The sequence below is a fragment of the Lonchura striata genome, chromosome 3, assembly GCF_050655825.1.
Source record: "Lonchura striata isolate lonStrDom1 chromosome 3, ASM5065582v1, whole genome shotgun sequence".
NCBI classification, from domain to species: Eukaryota; Metazoa; Chordata; class Aves; order Passeriformes; family Estrildidae; genus Lonchura; species Lonchura striata.
In genome coordinates this window covers 38,451,660-38,477,821 of record NC_140705.1, presented here as the reverse complement: position 1 = coordinate 38,477,821, position 26,162 = coordinate 38,451,660, and the positions used below count along the sequence as shown (strand labels likewise).

The 26,162-nt window shown below is 35.8% G+C and overlaps 1 long non-coding RNA gene across 4 annotated transcripts in view; it reads right to left on the bottom strand.

Moving 5' to 3' along the window:
- Positions 1–26,162, bottom strand: part of LOC110478569 (uncharacterized) — a 107,870-nt gene that overhangs the window by 32,245 nt on the left and 49,463 nt on the right. Inside the window, exons 3-5 of one of the 4 annotated variants that reach the window (XR_014953681.1) lie at positions 8,746–8,903; positions 8,006–8,079; positions 1,761–6,634 (exon numbers count right to left, since the gene is read on the bottom strand). This is a non-coding gene — a long non-coding RNA (uncharacterized LOC110478569). Of the gene's footprint in view, positions 1–1,760; positions 6,635–7,713; positions 8,191–8,745; positions 8,904–26,162 lie in introns of those variants that run through there. The other 3 variants (XR_014953680.1, XR_014953679.1, XR_014953682.1) reach the window with 3 other exon arrangements.

Here is a 26,162-nt window from a genome sequence, read left to right as displayed (position 1 = left end):
TCACTTACTTTCTTCTATATGAAAGTTCATTCAAACTTTTAGACATCCCCAAGTAAAATGTTGAAATTGATGACAACCCAAACAACTGAGATAAACTGAAGATTTGCCAGGGAGATTAAGGGGCTTTTTTGCCATTCCATTAACAATATCCAACACAGCAGGTACTCCCACAGTAGGTAATATTTCCATCCACTTCTCCTTTCATTTTGGACTTAGATCTGTAGGACCCAAGTGTGGTCCTAAACTGGTATAAATGTTGACCATCAAGTAATTTTAGATTGAATCTTATGTAGAGAAAGCTTAACCACCTTTTTTATCTAAAAAATTATTTGTGGAGTAGGGGTAGGAAGGTTTCTCTAGCATTGATTGTTAGATAAAAAATACATGAAATGTGTGTGTAAGTGTTAATAATAAAGTATTTGGTCATGTTAAGAAACAATTTAAATTATTCAACATGGGACAAATATTATGAATGCTGCAGGAGAGTAGATAATGCATTAGTTTCAACTGACCTTCGTATTAGGCAAAGACCAACTCTTCTAATGTCGAGGATGCTGAAAGTGAAACATTTCCACTTCAAAAGGCATGTTGAGGAGAAGGGAATTTGATTAAAATTGCACCAAAGTAGATAGTTCAGTACAGAAGCTGACTAATGCTGTGCATATTCCATCCTGAAAACTAATAGGAAAAGAGGACTTTTTTGCAATACATTAAATAATGCTCACTAAAGCAAGGTCTCCATAAAAATCTTTGCACTCCCTTTGAGTTCTCATTGAGCTCAGGAGCAAATCCTATATCCAAATTTGCTTTTAATCATGACATTTAATTAGTTTCTTGTGTAATTATGATCACCTATATGTATTGAATAACCCCTACTCTACCTATAAGAGTCTTTGAACTTAAAGCCTTGAGATATTCTGTAGACTTGCAAGAAAAATGTATGCAACTATGCTGGAATTCTGATGGCATAAATTATGACAATCACATATTTTTTCACCTACATGGAATGTATATATATATATATATATATATATATATATATATAAGCACATAATTTTATGTGTCTGTATATATATTGTCTTATGTGCTCATACAAAACCATCCACACTTTTGTTCACCTTCCCTTCATCTTTTATTAGATGTTTGAGTATTTTTCTTGCATGTGGCTTTATGCTTAAAATTTACTTCTCCTCCTTTTATTTCCATCATGTGATTTTTCAAATGAAAGTTCACTGTGGTTTTGTGTACAAGTGAACAGTGCCTTGCAATTGTCATCAATGTTAAACTGCTTGTGTAAGTGGAATCCATTTTTTCTTCATCACAATGGCTTCTGAAGATTTATCAGACCTTAAAGAATTTGTGCTATCTACTTTCCATATTACTGAAGGAAAAATGTTTTTTCTTTTTCACTTTTTCTTTTTTTTTTTTTTTGAGAAAGCAACACAATTTGGAAGTGATAATGAGATTCTTTGATGAATCCCAAATCACATGTATGAGGTATCCTGCACATATAATGTGAATCAAGGATATGAGGAAACAAAATCTTCTTAAAATATTGTTTAAAAAAGTGTACCTAAGCTCTAATAAAAAAAAAAAACAAAAACAACACAAGAGTGTGTGAAGCCTTTCTCTCATAATTTTTTAAACTATAACATCATCTACATGTGTAATATGTTTTTGACATATTCAGAAACTAGGATTAATCTTATAATCCATTTATATTTCAGGTGGTAGAAGTGGTATTAACCAGAACAGACTATGACCTCTGACTGGTTAATCCTAATTAAAGCTGAGTAAGAGATTTCTTTGCAAAGTTTTCTGATGAATTCAATACCAGGCTGAACTATAACTCTTCTGGTGTGTGTTATTCCCACTACTTGAACAAAGAAGGGTGTGGGGTCACCCATGTTTTGGATCAATTTGGAGTTTCAATGGTACCTATGCAATGAAGTGAACTAAAATGGGAACAGCATGGCAGGGAAAAATAATATTTCCAGGGAAAAATAATTAGCAGAACATGATACCATTAACCTCTACTTGACAAAATAATAAAATCCCTGTCCTACCCCCTGCCCTCCACTCCTTTTAAGAGTATGTTAAACTAACCTTCAGATGTTTTAAACCTCCTGCATGACAAGAATAAATCAAAAATTCATCAGAAGTAGAAAAAGGTAAGGTTAAATTTCCAATTCTAGCTAGCATAGATCCTAAGGTGGACAGATGCCCAAAGGGTGGTTCAAATGTGATGTGTGGTTTCTGGCTTCTTTACTGATTTAGAGCAGGGCAGAGAAGCTGCAATGAATAGTACAACTCAACTCAATGACAGGGACATGCTTACTACACTCGCATTTATTTTGTCCATGGAAAGGGGTAAGCAGCAGCTGACAGAGCCACATAAAGGTAGATTTATCTGTCATGTCACTGCTCCTTGCTAACTGCCAACAACCAACCAAGATAAATTTCTATACCGTTGTGTTACTCAGGTAAGGCTTACAAATTCACTGTAATATTAGAGGACATCAGTGCCAAAAGTGCTCTCAGCCCAACCTCAGATCCACTGGTAGTCAACCAGCAAAACAGACAAAAAAACCTGCAATAGGCAAATGAACAAACAAACCAATCAACCAACCAACCATAGAAAAACCCTAACCCAAAATCAAAGAACAGGACTCTGAACTTACTTTAGCCTTCTTCGGGAAAGAAGTTCCCAGGGTTATAAAAAATCAGTTATGGGATATTCTTCAGATTTTTTTTCAGAAATCAGCAAAATGAGATGTTTAAATATTTTCTTCTGTTGGCCAATAGGTGTCACAATTAGAAGTATATAAGTTCTGTTCATCTCCAATTATTTTTTCCTGAGAAATAGTTCACTATCCTCATGATGAATAATGTGCAATTATCCAAATATTTAATGTGATAGCCATAAATTTTTTCTTCCCTCAAAAAAAAAAAAAAATAGGATTAATCTGAAAAATACTTGTCTTTTTCTGTTGGTAAAAATTAGTTATTTAGAATTTGAGATAATAGAGTTGTGTATCAGAACATGTTTATACAGCACCCTTTTTGGGGGAAAAATGCTTGTCAATTAAACTTGTGTATTTCTACTGAAATTTAAAAATGCCAAAACCTATTTGTATAAGCAATGTAAAAAATAAATATTTATACAAATGAAAACATATTTGTTGTTTCTTTAATGTGACTTCATTGTGTTTGTGCTTCCAAGTTTTTCACTTGGTGATATCCCTAATTATGCTTTTATAGGACAGATTTTTTCCCTTTAGGGAGATGGTAAATGCTAGAGAAAACCTAGCTGCTTATTGAATCCAGTTCTTTACTGAAAAAAAATGAACTTAGCTCCACCCCTTAATTACCTTTAAATAAAGGCAATGTTCACTTCTAAAACTGGAACATATATTTAGATATTTAATTCTACAGGAGTTAGATGAGTACATATTCCTCTGCACTTGCCATTCCAGTCACAGAGCATGTTGTGACCTTTCCAGTGATCAGGTCAATATTGCAAGGCTGCAGATGGCCATTGAGTAAAAAGCTGCCAGTTCCCACTACTTCAGCTTGACTTTCATGCTGTCTCTTTTCCCCATTTGGTTTAAACTGCAACAGCTACAGCAATAATTAACTCATATACTGCTTTATCAGGGGAATGAGAGAAAGAGCACTGAGTCCTCTGAACTGTGTTGGAGAGCATAAAACAGTCTTCTCTATAGGCCTAGTAATTATTTATAGTCTTTTGACCCTTATAGCTGAACTGAAATCAGTCATTTATATGTTTTTTTCCAGGTTCTTTAGCTTTCTATGGTGGCTCGTCCCTGGCTGGACACCAGGTGCTGACCAAAGCCGCTCTATTTCTCACCCCTCCACAGCTGGAAAGGGGACAGAAAACACAACAGAAATCTTGTGGGTAAAGATGACAACAGGGAGACATCACTCGCCAGGTACCATCACAGGCAAAACATACTTGATTTGGGGAAAGTTAATTTAATTTATTACAAAAAAACCATCAGTACAGATTAGTAAGAAATAAATACAAATTTTAAAACACCTTCCCCTCATCCCTCCTTTCTTCCTTGGCTCAACTTCACCCCTGAATTCTCAATCTTCTTTCCAAAAATGTCACAGCGGGATGTGGAATGGTTGTGGTCAGTTCATCACCAGTTGTCTCTGCCACTGCCTCCTCACGGGGGCAGAATCCTCCCACTCCTTCCCTGTTCCAGTGTGGCGTCAGTCCCACAGGAGCCAGCAAGAGTCCTTCCCAAAGGCTGCAGTTTATCCTCAGCCACTCCAGCATGAGTCCCCACTCTGTGGGGTCACAAGTCCCACCAGGAGCTTGCTCCAGCATGGACACCCTACAGGGTCACATTTTCCAGCACTCAGCTGCTCTGGAGCTGCTCCACTCTGGACTTGGATGGGCTGCAGGGGCACAGCTGCCTCACCAGGGGCTGCACCAAGGGCTGCAGGGCAATCTCAGCTCTGAAGCACCTGGAGCAATTCCTTCCCCTCCTTCTGCACTGACCCTGGTTTCTCTCACATAGTCTCACTCCCCATTTTTTTTCTGAAGTTGTACAGGTTGTTTTTTTCTGGCTGAAGCATTTTCTCTGAGGGACATGGAGAAGGGTTCTAAGACCTTCTCCCAAGAACATCCCCTGTAGCACCTCCAGCTATTAAAGCCTTACCACACAAGCCTGATATACTTGACTTAAAGTATTAAAATATTTATTTAATGGCAGAACATTAGGGCCAAACCATTTTCAACATGTAGTCATGCTCAAGAGATATTTTTAGTTCAGCTTTGCAGGCATTAAAAGAAAACTGCAGCAACTACCAATTAAGAAGTAGAACCTGAGTCAAGTAAAAATCAATTATTTAAAACTCCTGATATATTCCTTCATCAAGCAAATATAAAAACAAACAAATTATATGAGTATGTCAATCAGAAATACACACAGGAGAAGGGAAATGAGAGGGGAAGAAGCAAGGAGAGAGAGCTGTTCAGTATTTATTTCCTTTTGTAAGTGTTTAAATTTTAACAAATAGGGGGTAAATCCCCTAACCTGCAGCTTCATGTGAAGGTCTTCTATTTACATTTCTGTTAATTTCTTTCTTCATTCAACCAGAAATGGAAAACATAATCCCTTGTTAAGTTCATTGTGAAAAATCACATAGCATTAAAAACAGTCATGATTTAAATCAAAGATAAAGTTTTTAAAAGTGGGATTGGACCCCTGTGTTTCCCTTAAATAGGAATCTGAGAGTGAAAAGCAACTGTGAAGATCTCTCCCAGCTTGTGTTACAAGAAACTTAATCCATTTATTTACTACTATGATGTCCTGCTAACAGGAAACAAGCACAAACTAATTAAATGCTTCAGTACTTTATTTAAATGCTTATACTGCATCCCAGAAGAGAAGCGTGTCCACTGCAAGTTGTTCTTGTGGATATTTTGGATTTTTAAGCTTTGGTTATAACAGATGTGTAGCGGTTGTTAGCAAATTAGTAGTTATGGTTACAGTAAATGGAAAACAGAAACAATAATGACAGCAAATTATTTCAAAAATATTAGAAAAGCAAGATGAGCTGCTATGTTTCTAATGGCAACTAAACTAAACTAGACCTGTAAACCTATAAGACAAGAGCAAAATGTGAAAAATTTAGCCTCAAAGAAAGACATTTTATAGAAAGATTTATTGCTTCCAGATGCCAGTTGAAGCTCATAGTCCATGAACACCAGTTGGATTTATACTCCACAAAAGCTTCTTGTCATGATTTGTGTTTTACGCATTTGTAATCCTTAAGTTTTAATTGCATTACATAATTATGACATGGAAGATTACTTTTGTTTCATACCAGTGTGCCCAATTGAGATCAGTAACCTCCAAGAAGAGTGTAAATGAAGTAAGAATTTGAATGTTTTGTTTGAGGAACCAGCTTCCACCCAGCCTTCAAACTAATTGATTTTTTGAAATAATTTATTTACAGAATTTACTTTGATCATATGTTGGGGTGTTTTTGTTTGCATTTTCTAAATAGCTCTTTGGTTTACTTTATTATTTGTCTTGTACCAACAGATTCATAAAGCTTGAGACAGGTTCCTCTAGTCAGAGAAAATGACAGACTCCTCTAATGAGGGGTGTCTGACACTGGAGATAAAGAAGAGAAGAATGCACTAATCTTGAAGCAGAAAGTGCATCAACTGAAAATATTTACTGTTCCTATTAAAAATGAATTAACAAAAACAGGTGGCCTTTTAATTGAAGCCTTTATCACTCTTTGCTCAATTTCATTTAAATGCAAATTTGAAATCCTTTCTGTAAGCCAATAGAAAGTTGTAACTGAACAAGAACACCGTTTTACTAATGATGCAATTATGTGGTAAACCATTAGGCATATTATGGGATATGCTGGAAATATTAAGGCATTCAGAGAGGACCCTCTTTTTCAAGTATATCTTTTTAAACTGCTAAACTTGTCACCAATACAAGATACTTTGCTGAGTTTGGTAGGAAATTTATTTCAATTCAGCCTTAAACATGGTCTCCGGTATTTTTTTTGGGCTTTATATCTCCTTTTTCTCTTAGAAGGGGAGCTTTACAGTCAGAAAAGCCAAATCTTGCCATAGCTGTAAAAAAAAAAAAAACGAAATACAAAAAAAAACCCAGGTTTATTAATACTGAGGTCTGAAATTGAAGGCTGTGTTCAATTTCTGGGAAAGTGATAGTAAGTTAAGAGCCTATATGAAAACTGAAGCTTTCAGATGCTTGCTGATTTCAGATGCTTGGTGATTTCCATGCAGGGGGATTCTCCTGAGTGATCTTGAGATGTGATTTGTGGATCCTTCTGGAATACTGCTCCTCTCCTCTCCTCTCCTCTCCTCTCCTCTCCTCTCCTCTCCTCTCCTCTCCTCTCCTCTCCTCTCCTCTCCTCTCCTCTCCTCTCCTCTCCTCTCCTCTCCTCTCCTCTCCTCTCCTCTCCTCTCCTCTCCTCTCCTCTCCTCTCCTCTCCTCTCCTCTCCTCTCCTCTCCTCTCCTCTCCTCTCCTCTCCTCTCCTCTCCTCTCCTCTCCTCTCCTCTCCTCTCCTCTCCTCTCCTCTCCTCTCCTCTCCTCTCCTCTCCTCTCCTCTCCTCTCCTCTCCTCTCCTCTCCTCTCCTCTCCTCTCCTCTCCTCTCCTCTCCTCTCTCCTCTCCTCTCCTCTCCCAGAAATCTAGTCCTTTTTATCTAGTTGTCAAAAACATTTTGTTGCCACACCCTAACATTTTAACTTTAATCTACATTGATAAATGGAGCAGGTTTCCTAATTAGGTTGACTTTTTCTTTAAAATATTTGTAGTCATACAAGGGTGAATCTTTTTCCTAAAAATACTGTCACAAAATAGCTGAGAGGAAGGCAGCCTTATCCTGGCTGCTCCACATTAGTTCAGGCAAAATATCTGGCATAAGAAACAAAACTGGTCTTCCTGTGAGTATAATCTGAGTATTGTATTTAGAATTTAAATCGAAAAAGGCAAACAAACAAAACCACATACAAAAACCTAAAGAAAACAAAATCCCCAAACTAAAATAATAATAATAAATTGGAATACTACTCTGTTGTCGCAGACATCTCTAATAATACTAACTGGCTTTTAAGAAAGAAGAATTAGCCTCTTGGTGCCAGTAGCAGTACCTAGTCTGCATGGTGTGCTCAGTGCTTAATTGTGCCCCTTTATTTGGGCTTTTTTGTTGTTTTTTTTTTTTAATTCTAGTTTATAAAATATATATAAACTAAATAAATGCAAAACAAACAGACAGAAAAAAAGTACCAAAAAAATGAAAAAAACCAAACAGGGAAAAAAACCCTTACAATGACAATTTATATCAATATATATTTTGATATAAATACAATTAATATAAAAGGGGCAAAAAAAAATCACAGCTAGAGAAATAAAATTATTTGTACCTTAGAGACAGTTAAAGACAAAGAAATGGTAAGAGAGATACAATTGTAACTCACAGTAATATTTATCCCTCTTAGGGTATTAGGGAATATTTATATTGAGTTTTCCACTTCTGTGCTGCATCTTCATACTAGAAGAAATTAGAACAAACATTTTAGAAAGATGTCATATATACCTTCCATGATTCAGCTATCACAGGTTAATGTGGTAATTTCTGACCATGAACAGGAAAATTTTTCATCTGTTGGAGGAAAAAAAAAAAGAAAAATGTAGTCAGCCATATCAAAACTCTCAGGACTGTGTAAAAAGCAATTTTTGCAGCTTCCGCGTTCAAAAGTTCATATCAGAGGTGTGGTTGCATGTGATTTATTTTGCATATGAAAGAAATAGTCTCATGACTTTCCATATTAATAATCCACTTTCATTATAATATTAAATACACTGGGAAGGATGATACATCACCCAGGATAATATAAGTTGACATATACAAAGGAAGCGTAAGAAATCTTAGCTCCTTATATTGCTATTTTGCTTCTGGGTATCTCTGAAATGCTGAATGCATTTTTCATTTGATCTTAGCTTAATGCAGGCATCAGCTGTTTGCAGAGGGAAAAGCAGAATTTAAAAAAAATCCAGCCATCATTCAGCCAAACATTTAACTCAAAGAGTTTTCCAGTAATTGGTGAACTATTGAGATTCCTCTGACACCTACACAAACTATTGCGCAGAAAATGGGTGAATTGAGTTATACAGTTAACAGGTGTCTCCATAGAAGCCCATTTAATTTATTACTAACCTGCTTTCTTTTCCATAACCAAGTCAAGGGCATGGTATTTGGATTTTTACTCCCTGTTTTCCTTGGTAGCAGGAGTGGTCCTTTCCAGTCTGCAGAGGCAGACGAGGCAGCAGGCAATCTGCAACAGCTGATTCAGCTTCTTCTCCCTGAATAAGGAACTAATCCAATTGATACACGGTGAAGTAAACACATAGTGACATATTTGTAGACAAACTGTCATACTTTCAATTATTCCCTCCAAAAAATTATTTCAGAACTGCAGGCATGGAGTTTTAAAAGTCTGCCAGCCTCAGCAGCTAGTACATTTCTATGAGACCCGATCATTAGGGGAAAAAGTTAATTTCAGAACCATGTAGTACATTTCCTTTCATCTCCTAGTAAATCTTCATTGTACATTGCACTGAAAAATAGTGCAAATGTCCTTTTCACACTACGCATATGTATACATTTTTACATATTTACATTTTTACTTGTGTTCTAAAAATTTTAAGTTTCTGTTTTCTTTCTGTTTTTTGTTACATGCTTGATTTATTATTTAGATAGCAAGCTGACTTTTTCCTCTCTTAAAATGTCTTTTCTTACCCCAAACCATATGCAGAACATATTTGAAAATATTTATCTTGGTTTGGCATGTACTAAATAGGTTAAATTTTCAAAATAAAAATTGGTTTAATTTTTTTGTGCTGAACACTGGGCTCATGCAGTGCAATGAAATTGGGACTCTACCTGCCTTGCAAGGAGCCTCTAAATTACAGTGTTATTATTGTAGAGGCTGGGTATAGACCCTATTGAGCCTTTTGCAACAAAGGAAAAATAAACTATTTAAACAGGGTGATGTACTTATCTGTCAAATTGTACTGAATATCCTTCCAGTGTGAATACCTCCTTTCTGAACAGAAGAAGAGTGTTATCATGCTCTGCCATTACATACTTGTAAGGGATAAAGAAGGAAGTGTTTTCTAGAGCATTTACTGAGGAGTCCATCAGACTGTAAATCCTTCAACTACAGTGCTTTTAGAAACAGGGCCATGTAAACAGTTGATGTGCCCAGGTTATTAACACAGCTGCAGAATTTGGAGTAAAGACGAATTTCCCTGAGCACTAGAAAAATAAAACATCAAGAGGTGTTCATGGCATGGTGAATTCTTCTTAGGGAAGGCCCTAGGGTGTCCTTTGTTTTCGTGGGTTTAGGGGAGAGCCTTTGTGGAGGGTTTTGGAGCTTGTGATTTATGAGGCAGATCATCAAATATATTTAGTTACTTCAATAATTCATGCCTAACCTTCAGTTAATTCTAGATTAGTTGATAAGATTTATATATGTGAGGAAAGAATTTTTAGAAGCTATCTAAGTAAGGCACTATTTGAGCTAATTATCACCGATGTGAAGAGCAAAGGCTGGGAACTACCTGTAAAAGGAGGCAGAGATGAGTAAGCATCTCTCAAATTTCATTTAGCTTCTTTCCTTTGGCTTTTTGAACTATGGATCATAATCTGGAATTAAGCTCCTATTCAAATTTTCCTGTTAAGAAAAGATATTTTTTTTACTCCCTTTCCTTTGAGAAAAGACAAAAGTACAAAATTAACAAAAATCAGAAGAGAGAGAGAGAGAGAATTCTTAGTAGCTTGGCAGGTTACCCACCAGTGCTGTAGGAAACTTAAATCCATCAGGTGGATGCTGAGAACTTCAAGAGCATCTCTATTAGAAGACTTCCTGAGTAAGCTAAAGGATAAATTTATTGATCCTGAATATTTTATAGTTTTCTGTCTTTAGCATGATCTGTTTGCTACTCTGGTACAAATCTCTTTCTAATCTCCTTTTGAGCTACTATATAATATACAAAAAATGTTTTACTTATTGGGAGAAAAGAGACACATATGCTGCATTGTCTGTTGACCACTCCCTTAATATATATGTCCAGGTCTGTACTGCTGTTTAATCTGTCAGATTGTTTGTTATTTTGTAGGGGCTTTTCTTCTCAGCATGCTCTGAGCTAAAGGATCATATGCTTATAATAAGAAAGCTGTTCTCCTGACGGAGTCTGAAACTTTCAGAAATTTTAACTTGAACAAGAATTTCAAGTAACTAATTAGCTCCTGTCAGGATTCAGCTCCAGCACCTTGTGTGTGCAGGGTCTAACAGTCTATGCAGCAGAGAATTGGTTTTAAAAATGCCACTAGTGGCTAAATAGAAACTGAAAGGGATGATAAAGATTGATGCCTATTCCAGAATAAATATGGAGATGCATAGTGGAAAGGCTGAAGTAATTTTTTTGGGGAAAAAAAAATTACATAGAATTTAAATGAAAGGTGACTATATCTAGGTATGAACACTTAATACTAGAAGTTCCCAGTTCAATGAAGCTGTTGAATATCCACAGTGAACCCATGCGGCAACAATCCTCTTGTGCTCTATCAGAATTCTTAATGTTTTCAGTTACCTGAAAAATTTACTCTTTGAAAAAAGTATTAGAAGATTGAAGCAAACGACATCCGTGCTTCTAATTACTGAAAACAATCTTGTGTTTCAAAAAATTTTATTATTGTTCTTTGAAGGTGTGCTAATGTTTACTGTTCCAATGAAGAACAGTTTTACTTAGCTAAGCAGTGTACTGACAGTGAGTCTTTGACATAACTTTTTTCATCTTGTCATCTTTTTTTATCATCCTTTTTTAATTAGCTCAGTCATCAGGAATACTAGCATTTTCCTCATAATTAATTTTTAAAACTATATCTGTATCTCATTTGTTTTACTTGTTCCTTGAGTCTTTGCTGCATTTGTAAGAGACAGTACTTCAAAGCATGATGTAAAAGATCTTGGAGCCTCTAATTTTTGCTTTAGATTAGCTTTATAAAAAACTTACAAAGAACAGATATCTCGCATATATACTGAAATAAGTCTTTATCACTCTAGAACAAAAAATGGCAGCTGTGTTTTGCAGTCAGCAGGCTTGTAGCAATGCATAGGCTCAAAAAATATGTTACAATAGAAAAAACACAAGGCTTATGTGAAGAATACTATGCACATACAGTAATTGACCCCATGAAACACTTCCAGGTATCTACCCTGGCTTTGCCTTTGCCTTTGCCTTGCCCTGCATATGGTTATTTACATCTATAGAAAATATATTGCTACAGCAATTTTTTTCCCCACTCTGCTTTTGCATTATAGAAGAACAAGTAACTGCATAAGCTGTAAAGAATGAAGGAATCAAGTTACAGATGTGCATGCCTACGTGTGCACACACACAGGGGAACTGCCAAGACCCCATCCGGATGCCACACAAGCACCATGAAAGGAACATGATGACAGCTCGGTATCACACTCAGCCTCCCCCTGCAGGGGTCATAGGAAATAAATTCTTTATCCAGTTGAGAGTGGATTTGGGAGAGCATTAAACAGAGACAGAACATGGCTAAGACTCAGCTGTTAACACCTCTCACAAAAAGGGACATGCACCAGAACCTTAAAGGCAGAAGATGAGCTTAATGTCTCATCATAGTGGTGCCTTTACTAGAAATGTGTTCCCACAGTTATAATCACCTGCAGCCTGGGAATCCTTCTAAGGATGAGATTGACAGCTGAAGTGCTGTAGCTGCAGATTTCTTCTCTAAATATCATTGTCTCTGTTTTGCTGATAGGGAGCATGAAGGGCTCTTTGAAGGTCATGGAGAGGCTTGGAAAGAGAAGGAATAGCAAGAGCTACTGTGGCTCTCAGCCTAGTCCCAGATACTTTCAGACATATATTCATTGTGAGGCATATCATTCTTATATTCATAATTATACAAAGGAACTTCAAAGACTTCTGAGAATGGTGAATTCAACTATTGACTCAACAAATACTTATTTTCTATAAAATTCTGGGAGATAATTTATGAGACGTTTTATTAGTTAGATGAAAAAAAACTTCCAAGTAAACCTTGGTATCTGTACCCAAGCACCAAATCCACCCAGCATTAGAATGTAAAATGTAATCTTGAAATGTGAGAAAAAGGAAAAAGTAAAAAAAAAAACCCACCAAATATAATAGCTATAATAGCAAATATGGAACATAAAGAAAAAATACTAGGAGCAAAAGACAGAAAAATGAGGCAGAAGGAGAACACTGTGTATGAAAACAGATTATCAAATTCACAGAATTTATCTATTGAAAGTACAAAGGAAGACATTATTAAACTAAAGAATATGTTTCTACTATTTGAATAATGAAATTTCTAAAAGTTTTGTGAAAGAGATCTTTTGAGGCTCTTTCATCTATTCCAACAACTTTTTGCAAAACATTTCTTGCTGACTGCAAAATGAAAGAATGTGAAGGTTGATATTTAATAGCCTGGAGCAGCTACAATCCACAGAGCCACAAAGGTATAAGGCTGACACTGTACAGAATACATTTCGGATGAACATTCTTGATATGTTCCAGGAAAACAACTGAATACTTATCCAGTCCATCAATTATTTTTGTCAGACAACAAGAGTGTAATGCTACAGTCCTTGATCAAAAATTGAGTCAATTGATTAAATTTCCAAGTCAATATTGCCTTTTAGTATCCATCACTAGCTATGAGTAACATAACATTCCAATAAAAGCTGTCTGAAAACTTTTCCTTAATACAAGCTTGTTTTCCTTGCTTGTGACATCCAGGAATCAGAGCAGAAGATACTTCTGCATACTGGCCTGGAGTGTGAAGTCCCCATGAAGTACTTGGTGAGAACATGATTGATAACTGAAAGAAGCCTATAAATTCTGTGTTATTGAACTTTGAGGAAGTTTACAATTTAAATCACTGAAACGTTTTTTGCAATGTAACTATCTCTTCCTTGTTCCTCAACTTTTCCTGAAGTACTCTAAACAAGTTTTATATCTGCCCTATTTAATATTTTTATTCTTTTATGCACTGTCTTTTCCATAGTTAGGAAATTATCATAAGAGGAGAAGATACCTAAATTATGTGAAGTCAGAAAACCAGCAGTGATTAGCAAGTAGTTTCCATGAATATCTGGAAAGCAACTGTGTCAGCCTATGCCAGCATTTAAATTTGCACAAATGTACATACTCAAACACCACTCTCATGTACTTAACATATCAAATAAACATTTATAGAAGATAGCAAAAAGGAAATAACTACTACAAAAACACTGTTAGTATAGAGTCATTCCTACTAACTAGTTTTAGCTTTGTGAATTGTTGGTATGCATTAAAAAAATAAATCAAACTATCATGATGCAGTTCTAGAAACTAAAAACAATTTCTAAAGCAAATAATATGTACAATAGCACTATATGCTAAATTGGGAGCAGCTGCTGCTATTGACATTACAGATGGTTACAAAGTATATAATTTAGGTTTTCTGTAACAGTAAGTGGAAGAGACATTTAAACATAGATTCATAATTTTTTTTTTCCAGATCTCATTATTGTGGACATATGTACACAAAGTTTGTGTATTAGGAATTTGTTTGCATGGTATTTGCTTCTTGGATTTTTTATGGATTCTCTAGAAAGGTGACTGTTTCAGAACATTACCTGCTTTTCAACTTAATAGAAATTTGGAGAGTCAAGCTCTCTGTAGTCTAGATACAGCCCATTTGAAGCTGAGGAAATACATGGTGAAAGATGAGAAATTTGGCATATTTAACACTAGAATAATAAAATCATAGAATCACCAATGTTGGAAGAGACTCTCAAGTATATCCAATTCAACTCTCCACCCAGCACTACCACTGTAACCCTTAAACCACTAAACCACATCATCCAGCACAACATCCAGATGCCTCTAAAACACCTCCAAAGAGGAGACTTCACCACCTCCCAGAGCAACTTATTCCAATACCTGAATACCCTAAAATAAAAAAAAAAATCTAATAGCTAATCTGAATTTCCCCTGTCTCAGTTTAAAGCCATTTCCTCTAGTCTTGTCACTGTAGGCATAGTAGAAGGGACTGGCCTCCACACAAGCACCTTTCATGGAGTTGTAGAGAGCGATGAAGTCCTCTTGAACCTCTTCTCGAGACTAAACAAACAACCTCCTTCAGCTGTTCCTCATAAAACACATTCTCTAGTTCTTTCATGAGCCTTGTTGCCCTTTTCTGTCCACCCTCAAGCATTTCAATGTCCATTTTAAAGTGAGGGCCCTAACAGAACACAGGAATCCAAGTACAGCGTCACCAATGCTGACTACAGCGAGATGATCCCTTCTCTGCTGATTACACTATTCTTCATACAGGCCAAGATTCCATTGGCCTTCTTGGCTACCTGGACGAGCTGCTGGCTCAGTTATTGGTGTGAACCAGCACCCCCAAGCCCTTTCTAATATCTCCCAAGTTACTCCTCCCTCAGCCTGCAGTGCTGCCTGGGCTTGTTGTGGCTCACATGCATGACCTGGCATTTCACCTTATTGAACCTCATGTAGTTGTCCTTGACCTTGAGTTGTCCATTGCTGAGTCTGTTCACATCCCACTGGACAGCCTTGCTCCCCTTGAACGGATCAGTGCTCCCACGCAATTTACTTTCAAGGAGTCCACCCATCCAAATTGTGAGCAGCCAGTTTTTCTTAGATGCTGTGGGACATGGCATCAAATGCTTTATTGAAATCTAGTAACACAGCATCCATGGCCTTTCCCTCATCTGTTGAGTGCATCCCCTTGTCATAGGAGGAGAAAAGGAGAAGGAGAAGGAGAAGGAGAAGGAGAAGGAGAAGGAGAAGGAGAAAGAAGGAGAAGGAGAAGGGAGAAGGAGAAGGAGAAGGAGAAGGAGAAGGAGAAGGAGAAGGAGAAGGAGAAGGAGAAGGAGAAGGAGAAGGAGATCTGGTAGAACAAAAAAGCTCAGCTCATCCTCTGAAATGTTTCTGTAATTTATAGGAAAAGAGACGACTCTCCAGAGATGACTCTCCAGAGGTTGATTTATCCAACTAACTTAGACACCTGTCTGGAGATGAAATAGGTGAATCACTCTCTGCAGGAGCCCTTCTCTGCACCGATGACCAAGCATGTCTGTTTGAAAAGCTATGACCAGGTCCTTGGTGCTTGTGGATCCATAGACTTCTCAGCACTGACTGCAGTGCAAAAGCTGGAGAAGAACAAAATGTTTGTTTAGTGACTATAAGAAATCCTCCTTCAGGTTTGTGTTAAAAAATAATACAGCATTTTTAGCCTTTGGAAAGTGCTGCATATTGAACATGAAAGACCAAGGAAAAAGTTATTATTCAAGTTGTCATCATTGAGCTAAACCTATGGTTGCGGTTTCTGTGCAATAGTCTTGCTAAAGTGCCACAAGTCAAGGTGGTCCTTGAAGTTCTTGGTGTACTACCTGTTTTATCACATACTCCCACTTCAATGATAGATTTGCAAAAGCACAACATAATATTTGTAACTCTTCATTATCCTAGAAGCATAAATATCTCAAGGATGAGACACTTTAATTGCTGACCTGAACATTGACAGAATGTTCTTGACAATGCAGTGACAGGTGATATCTTAATCAAATCCCAGCATCATCAGAGCTGGACCAAAATTTAAGAACTTTGTTATCATGCACACTTCTAGGACTATCTGTACATAGAGAAAAATGTACCTTTTACCAGCAATTATAATGGTTAATCATCCTTCTTTCCTGAATTAGATTTGTGGAAGCAAATCTTTCATCTGCCTTTTTATTTTATTTTTTTTTTTCTTTTTGGTTATTGTTTGTCCCCAGATGTGCCTCTTTTTTAATCAAGGTGAAATAGGCTTAACCAAAACCAATTTTATTAGGATATTTTATCATTAAAGTTAGATGCTTGGAGAGAGAGTCAACTGTTCTACCTCTGGCAAATAAAAACTTCATTTATAAAGTACTCACCCTAGTCTGACTATATAATCCATAGTGAAATAGACCAGAGATACCTCCCAGAATAGCTGTCTGGGATAATCAGCAGAAGCCCCATCCTCTTACCACTAACTACAAAAGGAAACTAGATAGATCAGTCCAGATTTGAATGTCTTACTTTCAAATATCTAATTAGGCAATAAGAAACTCACACTAGGACTCAACCCTAGCTTGTCAGGAGAGGGATTTGGATTTCAGTCCTTTGTAAAATAGAAGAAAGTTCTTGAACAAAAGCTTTGTTTGAAAAGAGCCACTCCTTCTCCAGCTTTAACTGCCTTGAGAGACTCATTCCAGGACAGAGCTTAGTCCTCTTTCCTCCATATAGAGAGAGGTGCTCCACATTACCCTAGAGTCAAATGCTTTGTCCTTGTTGAATTCTAATCATATCACACTTTTTTAAATATTTGACTGAAAAAAAACCCAATTCCTTATCATTTGAGTGGTCAAGGCAAAGGACTCCTCCAGGAATTTTATGCTTGTCAGTGTCTTAAGTAACAGATGAAAAAGCTTCTTCAAAAAAAATCTTCAGTAGTGGTTAGTCTTAAATTTGTGTTATGAGGAAAAAATGGGATCTAATTCAGCTTATATTAAACCAGGGACCTGGCAGCCAAATACAGTGTTAACTGTGACCTTTATGATACAAACTCATTTTTTATGCTGAATCAGTGATCCTAAGATGTTGTTTGAAAGGAAACCTTTCATATGGAGTTCATTGCTAAGCATTAATCTTTTTCAAAACACACTAAGAATCTATCAACACTGACCTTCACTGCTCTATATTACAATGGAGTGAGACTGCTGATGGCTGAAGGGAATACTGCAACAGATTTGCTTCAAACTCGGAATAAACAATTAACGTAGGAACATCTAGGTTGCATACGTTTTCAGCATTGTTGGCTTGTACGCCTGCCTAGTGTATATTTGAATGCATTTATTCACAGATATACATGTATATGTGTACATACACATAAAATGAGGGTTCAGATTGCTATACCCACAAAAACCACTGAGGCAAATAACTAACTTGCTGTGGGAATGGAAGTAGGCAGTGTCATTGTTTTTCATTTCTCATTAAAGGAAAGATGTTTGTAGACATTTCACAATTTTCAATGAAGGTGAAGGATACTTATAAATTTTCATAGCAACTTTCTGTGAAAACAGAAGCAGAAAAAAAGTTCTTTCTAAAAGGGAATTCCTTTTCATATGCAAGGCCTTGCATTGCCTTTCACCTCACTTCATGTCTATAGCTCACCTGAACTAGACCCACCTTTATTTTCTCTTAAATCTTACTTACATACTCATTCATAAAGGTCTTCAATACCCTTTCTCTACAAATGGCATCATAAATTCCAGAAACCTTGCATGGTAATCCTAACTTTTCTCAGATTTCACATAGAAAACTGGAGTATTGTCTACATGTATATTTTTATATTAAAAAATGCTTTTCACAAATATGCTGTCTTAAGTTGGGGCATCAGGAGATGGCACTGGAAATGAGGAGGAATTGAATTTCAGCAGAAACTCTGGGATAAGATCAATTTAATAATGAAAAAGAAAAAACAGGTATTCTCTGTTCTTGATATAACAACTTAAATATAAAACTGTTTATTTTAAAAGTGAATGAATGGAAGTGTATGTATGTGTGAATGCTATGGAGGGAAAAAGTATAATAGGTTATTAATATCTCTTTAAATATTGGTAAATCTCTGAAAAATTTTACTCTGAAATTTCATAATGTCTATTACCCTTACAAATTAAAGTATGAAACAGATTTAATTTTGCCTCAAGAAGCCCTCTCATAGTAGCCATTGCAAGACACAATTTTCTGGTTCTTCCTCAAGGAAATGAACCACACACAGGCAAACTCACATCTACTGTCATTTTTCAATTTAGAATTAATCTTCACTGACTAGATTTCAGGGAAAAACTCACAAAAAGACTCTCAGAAAGTCATATTCACATTAAACAGAAATCTTCCTATTGCCAAACTGTTGATATTTTCAATTATTTACTGACATTTAAAATCCCATCATCCAAGTACTGGGCGTACGATGATAACTCATTGCATATATCAAACAACAGAAAAACCATGTCTGTTTTCACAGCTGAGCAGACTGATTTTACAAAATGAAGCCAGTGGTATAATATAATTTGAAAGAAAGAGAAGTTGTTGAGCTTTTTGTTTGCCTGAGAAGCAGGCATACATTAACTCAAGGCTGTTAACAGTATAATGACAAAAGAAGCACAATGCTCTTTCTGATTCTCTGCTTCCTCCTCCGGAGACTCAGGCTCATTTGGAGCGTTGATGCTTACCAGACTACAAAAAAAACCACAGCAGCTGTTTTAGAGAGAGAAATCTCCATTTGCAACAACAACAACAGCAAAATCAATTAAACAAGCACTTAAAAAGACAGCTAAAAAGTGCTCCAAATTTTGCAGTCTATCATATATATTTTTTCCCTAGTTTTAAGCATACTTTTAAAAACTGAAAAAAAACCAATCCTTTCTAGAACTACAACATCTCAAAGAAATTTAGCTCAAAATTTGAAAGATTACTTTTTGTTAGCATTGATAGATATCTTTTGTGTGTCTGCACATTTATAACTTTTACTAACAATGCAGGAATAGAAGTAATTTATATCATGCTTAATTCTTGAATCCTAACAAAACTTCTCATAAGACTATACCTCTGGGAAGGTAAAGGATAGTTCTTGCTGTCTGATTTACTTTCAGCAATTTCAAAACCTGTAGAAAGTATTAAGAGGAAAGAGTTTCAACCTATCTAACTAAAAGTTTAAAGGAGGGAAACATAGGAATTACTCTCCATTTTGCTTCTATTGCTGTGTTACCATTAGAAGAAATAGAACCAGCCCTCAAAATCATGAAAGTATTTTGGAGAACTTTTTGTGAGCGTTCATTTTTTTAACATCTATTTTCAGATCCATGCTTTTATAGAGGTACATATCTTCTTTCTGACATAACACCTTTAACTATTGACCAAATATATATTTAGCATATTTACAGTAATTTCACTCCAAAGAATACTATAGATCATTGGATAAAAATATAACCCCCCTCAGACAAAATAAAGAGGTTTTATTTACATTTACATATACTGCATATTTACTTATATCCTTTCAAAAATGCTTAAAATTCTTTTTTCAGATAAGTCAAGTTTTATTGATATTGATGCAGTGTATAGAAAGCAGAGCATAATCCTATTATGAACATAAACATAATTTATATATCCCAAGTAATGATCTCAGAAAACTAAGTTTAGCATTGGGTTTTTGTTTGAGTTTGGGTGGATTTTTTAGAAATGCAAAACTGTGGCCCCAGAAAGGCAAATATTTCAAGCTTTAAAGTTAGAATGTTGAAATAATGGCCTCTACAGAATCAGAATGAAAAAAAAATTCCACTGTACAAAAAGAAATTGAAATAATGTATAGAAGAAAAATAATCTGTCCTGAGATTATATAAAAATAAACCAGTCTTTAGAAATAGCTTTCCTTTAAATATTTGCTCTCTCAACAAGCATTCCTTGCATATGTCAGCACATATACATATATATATGCATGCACATACACATGTGTTTACTCACTATTCAACATAGACACTAATATTTAGTAAAAATTTCAGTTCCACATTTCAGTGAAAAACGATTGTGTTCTGATGGAAAATTTATGTTGTCATGCCATGTCAATGGAATTTGAGAACAAATAAAGCATTGCCCTTTTTCTGTAGTCAATGAAAAAAAGTATTTCTCTACCCATTTCTTGGTGTTAAATCTCCAGTCAAAGGAAGAGGTTGAGTTTTACAGAGTTATTTTACACAAACAGTGGATGCTCATTTCTTACCTGTGGTAACTTTTTATTTCACTGCCATTTTGTCTAGGGTGCATATAGGAAAATTATATTAATTCAGTGTATTTTTCTCATGAAGAAAGAAGCTGGTTGCCTTCACAATGCACTTGCTCCACTCTGAAACTGAAGTTCTGACACCCTGCATGCTAGCCTGTCCAAATGGCAGTTTACAAAGCAGCTGACATTTGGCATTTCCATGTAAGACTCAGAAGAATGAACACATCTGTTTGTAGCTAGGCCTGAGTGAAGCCGTTTGGTTTTGGTTTGTCAAATTTTAGACAATATCTTGAAGCCTGATTTTCATCTCACACTGGTATAGATCAGCTGTGATCTCTTGATCTCAGTGAAGTCAGTGGGAGTTATGACTTCAGCAGAGACAGGATTTTCAGCCCACAAGTAATATTCTGAGACTAATGTTGTTACACTTCCAAAGAATTACCATTAAAAAAAAATCCTATTTATTTTTCATTTTTGTATTACCAAAATTCCATGAGAAATATTTTCTTTATATCAATTTTTTCCCCCTTGGGTTAAAACTTCTCTCTGTACTACAATCTAATAGCTAAAAAAAAAAAAAAAAAAGCCTAAAGCTGAATGAGAGTGAAAGGGAAGTCTTTATTTTCTTGAGAAGAGACTATTTACCTACTCAGTTATATATAATTCATGTTTTCCTAGAATTATATTTATTTCTCATAACTCCATTAGTGACATATAATTTCAAAGCATACCTTAACACATAAACTGTCTCTTTCATTTGTTCAACCTGTATCCTTTGGCCATCATAATAATTAAAACACTAATATGACTCCATGAATCAATATATTGTTTGAAAATATAAATTTGCTCATGCAGGTAGAAAGCCACGTCAAGGAATACTACAAAACAATTAAAAACTAAACCAAGAACATCCTTAGAATGCCTGTGTCCAGCTCTGGGGTCAGCAGCACAAGGTAGGGTATCAGCATGTTGGAGCTTGTCCAGAGGAGGGACATCATGATTATTAGAGTGATGGAACAACTCTCCTATGAAGAAAGGCTGAAAGAATTTGGATTGTTCAGCCTGAAGAAGAAGAGGCTTCAAGGTGACTAAATTGCAACTTTTCAGTCTTATAAGGTAGATGGAGAGAGACTATTCACAAGGGTATGTAGTGATAGGAAAAGAGGGAATGGCTTCAAACTGAAAGAGGGTAGGTTTAGGTTAGATATTGGGAAGAAATTATTTACTGTGAGTGTGGTGAGGCACTGGAACAGGTTGCCCAGAAAACCTGTGGCTGTCCCATCCCTGGAGGACTTCAAAGACAGTCTGGATATGACTTTGAACAACCTGGCGTAGTGGAAGCTGTTCCTGCCTATGGCAGGGTGCTTTGGAGCAACAGTTGATCTTAAAATTCCTTACCAATCCAAGCCATTCTGTGATCCTATAAATATAATGCTGCTTCCTTTCTTACTGAAGATGAAAACAGAATAATTCTTAATTGAGACACATAATTATTTTGCTACAATATACCATAAAGGCTATGAAATGGAATGAACCCATAACAAATGGCATAGCTAACTAATTTAAGACTTAAATTTTTGGCATCTTTTAGAAACAGAAAACATACATGCATCTTATAACCATTATTTTTCCATAGGTCCTGGGTTTTTTCCAATAAATTTTTGAAAAAATGTTTGGTTTTTTTTCTGGATTTCACACTATTTTGCTCTTAGAAACATAGATGCACACAAAAATACTGATGTAATCCATGACACAAATAGCACTGATTTAGCAAATGGTTGTGATGTTTAATACATATTTATCATACATAAAAATATTTAGGTTTGTATGTTTTCAGGTTTTAGGGTTTTTGCCTAGTGTTCTTATATGTCTAACATTCCCTATGAGAGTTAATTCAGTAAAGAACTAAATGTTTTAATTAAATAATGTAAATTCCATCAGCAAATGATATTTGAATATTCTATCATCATGGTATTCTATCAGCAAATTTTAGAACATTAAAACAAAATAAACCAAACATAGTTTAGAATGAGTAGCCATGAAAATAATTTTACAGATGTTAAATAATTTTTAAAAAACGTGACAGTTATAAAGAGAATTTTATAATTCTTAATATATTTTTTACCCATCACATATTCTAAGATGTAGTAGCACAGCACTTCTGCATTTGCTTCAGAAAATCAGAGTCAAATTTAGACAGTGGTTGTTATGGTTATGTGGAAGGAACAAAATTTAACCTGTCTTCTGAGTATCAAATCATTTTTTATTTATATGTCTATGCTCCTCTTAAATTGAAATCTATATTTTGGGGTTTTTGGGGTTTTTTAATGGCTATAATATAGAATTCTACATGATTAATGGTTTTTCACAAAATTTGGTTGTTGAACATACCGTATTTTCCAGTCTTCATACAAGAATTAGGAAATTCATGGTGTATAAACCAATTGTAAATGAAGTTCAAGAAATACTTTTCATAGAAATATGGAAGTTTAGAAATATAATGGCCAAAGTTTTTTGAAAAATAAGTTTTGGTGGCAGATTCGATGTTTAAATTGTGGATTTTCCTCTCTATACTTTCTAAATTCAGGGCTGGAATATCATTTGAAGTACAGACAAATTCACATATAGGGTTCAAAATGCTTAGAGTACATATACCATTTTTTGATATTTGTCTTTGTGCACTCTCTGCCTACGTTCAAGACAGAGTGTGCTTTGAAAGCATTGCAAATATCGCTATCTGCAAGGCAACTCTTATCTAAAATGCCTGATTGCTCAGTTACATTGTGCTGTATCACGATAGGATGACTAATCATGTCATAAAAGTTAAATGAAATCATCTAGCCAGGATGAAGAATGCATTTTAAGAGTTCCATATTTCAAGTAAATTATCTGTTCTTTCATAGTGACTAATGTTTGAGTGAAAGAAGCAATTTTTTTTTTCCTGGGTAGCTAGAACAGCTTGATTCTGCTCCATTAAATTCAGTGGAAATGCTGTTGTTTACCTTTCTGAGTTTAGGATAGGAGACTTCCATGAGAAAGACAGTGACACATGTGAACATGTTTTAGGAAAAAACTCAATCTACTTGGGTATGATTTTCTTTTTACCTCTGACATACTATGTTACTCCGAAAGCTTTCAGAGCAGAAGCATATACTCTTCAGTGCAGCACAGAGAACAACAAAAAAAAAAATATGGTATGCTAATTCTATGCTTCTACATAGATGAAGTGGCATGATAGCTTATTTCTTTTATGAAGTAAGCAGTTTTTAATGATATTAGAATTTCAATATTAATATTTTATAGAAATAAAACACTGAAGCTCTAATATAGTTAGAAATGAAGAATTTTGAGAATCCAGTTAATTGTCATTATAACCTACATATGAGGCAGTTTCATTTTTAATTTTTTGTCTTAGGCTCCCACAATAATATTTTAATAGGAATTATTTAAGGGAATGTTCAAGAAATACTCCTGTCCTATGTAAAAATGTCACATGAGTAGGCAAGCTGGCTTTGCAGAATGGTCAGTGTCCAAAACACCAATCTATAAAAACTAAAAAAGCTCCAAATCTTATCTTAGGAGAGTTATTGACTCAGAGGCACCATGTGTGATGGCTCTCTACAGCAAACGTGGTCAAGATTATCATTAGGCATGCCATGCACCCAACACTAATTCCAGTGTCAGGGTTTCAGTTCTAAAGCAGCTCTGCTGCAGTTGGTTTTTGGCATGACTTCAAAGCTCATATTCAAAGTTAGAGAGCTTAAAACCATGCAAGCTTATTTAGGTTCTTTAAATGGTCCGGCTTAGTAGATGTGTGGGCATTTGAAGCTTTGTAAATCATTGCAGTCTAAAATGAAAAATAAAATATGACTATTTTTACTCAGTTTTCAATGACATGACACTGAATTAATTTCAAAGCATTTTCTCCCTACCTATCCCTCCACTGTCCCTTAATCTCAGGAGTACTGGAGCTGTAACATTCTTGATTATTTTCTTGGCTTGCCACACTATTAAAGCTTACAAAGACTTTGCCAAACAAAAACCCTAACCTCTTCACTGAAAGCCCTCCTACATTAAGAAGCCACTGCTTTCTTATCTGTTAGGGAAGTTGTTGGATTTGAGTCACCACTTTTTAAAGACTGTCTTGTGACTTGATGGCCGTCATAGAAGAATGTGTTGGTACTTCTGTCAGTTACATTTAAAGCACCTTTTGCAATGAGAACGGTTGAAAACTCTACTAATACAAATATCAGTTCTGCACCTATTATGTGCTTAACTTTATGCACTTATGTTGCACTCTCCAGAATGTAAGAGCAGCATACAGCACAAACAGAATGTCATCACAGCCTGATGTAATGTTACAACTTCCTCAGTACTTTAAAAATAGCTGCCGAGCACTCTACCAAAGGATATTTTCACCTTGCAATAGAGAAATTTTCATTCAGAATTACCTCAGTCCAAGGGTATTAGAAGGTAATATAAGGGTATTGTGTGGTCTGTGGGCATTCAGAGATTTTTCTGTACTGAAACAAATGTTGGCTCGAAAACCCATTAGTGCATTTTTGTGAATCAGCACTGAGACCTATATATTAGAAGACACCAAGAATTAAATTTTGGGTTTGGATATCTACTATGATCTCAGATATCACATTGATATTATATATTTGTGAAATTATTCATAAAAATGTTCTTACCCATGTTTTATAATTACCTATTTCAAATATTTTCTTCTGTGCCCTACTATCATTTCAGTTTTAATGTTTAGTGTTTATGGTGAACCCTGAGCTGGCTGGACACTTAAATTGAAACTACTCTTCTTTAAAATAAGTCAATCAAATTATATTGAAATTCTCCATTTTCAAAAAGAAAAATACAAAGCCTCACAACTTCCAGAATTTAAACAGTGAAAGTGAAGATTCTTTGGCTGTGAATGTTTACAAAATAAGATTACAGTTCAAAGTAAACGCATGGAGACAGACAGAAGTGTTAAGGATTAATGACTCAAACAATTGGCCATTTGCAAAAGAAGCAGGGTGTTTTGCTAAACCAGGTTTGCACCCCGCAGCAGGAGAGGAAGGAGAGCTTTTGGTGTTTGGTGGCAAAACCTCTGGTCTGCATAAGAACAGCCCAGGTGCAGACGGAGTGCTAATCTACCATGGGAAGATGACCACAGACAAACTGACTTTGTTTAGCAGCAAGCTGTATCTTGAGCCAGATGGGGAAGAAGACTGGTAAGAAACAGGTCTTGGAGGGGTGGGTTAATGTTTTTTTTGTTATGATAACGTCTTCCCTTAAACAGTTGGGTTAAGTGTAAAACTCCCCTCTAGAGAACAGACCAGGACATTCCACATAGCCTGAAAGTATTCGGGCCTTCTGATGCAGCATAACTAGCTCAGCTGCATGAAAAGCAGGTGCCATGTCTCAGAAGATCTCATCAAAGACACCTGAAGTGCCCTCAGACACATTTCTGGGGCATTCCACCACATGACTGCACATGATCCACAGTGTTGCAACAGACAGTATAAAGCTTCCCCTAAACTGGAAGCACCTGGACATTCCCACCTGAACCTGAATGTATATTAACCCATTCCCAATCCCCAACAGATCAAATCTACAATGACCAATGGACATGTAAATTGCAAAAATCAAGTCTTGTTGCTGGGTCTCTGGGGGCAGATATCTTTCCTCCCTGCTCT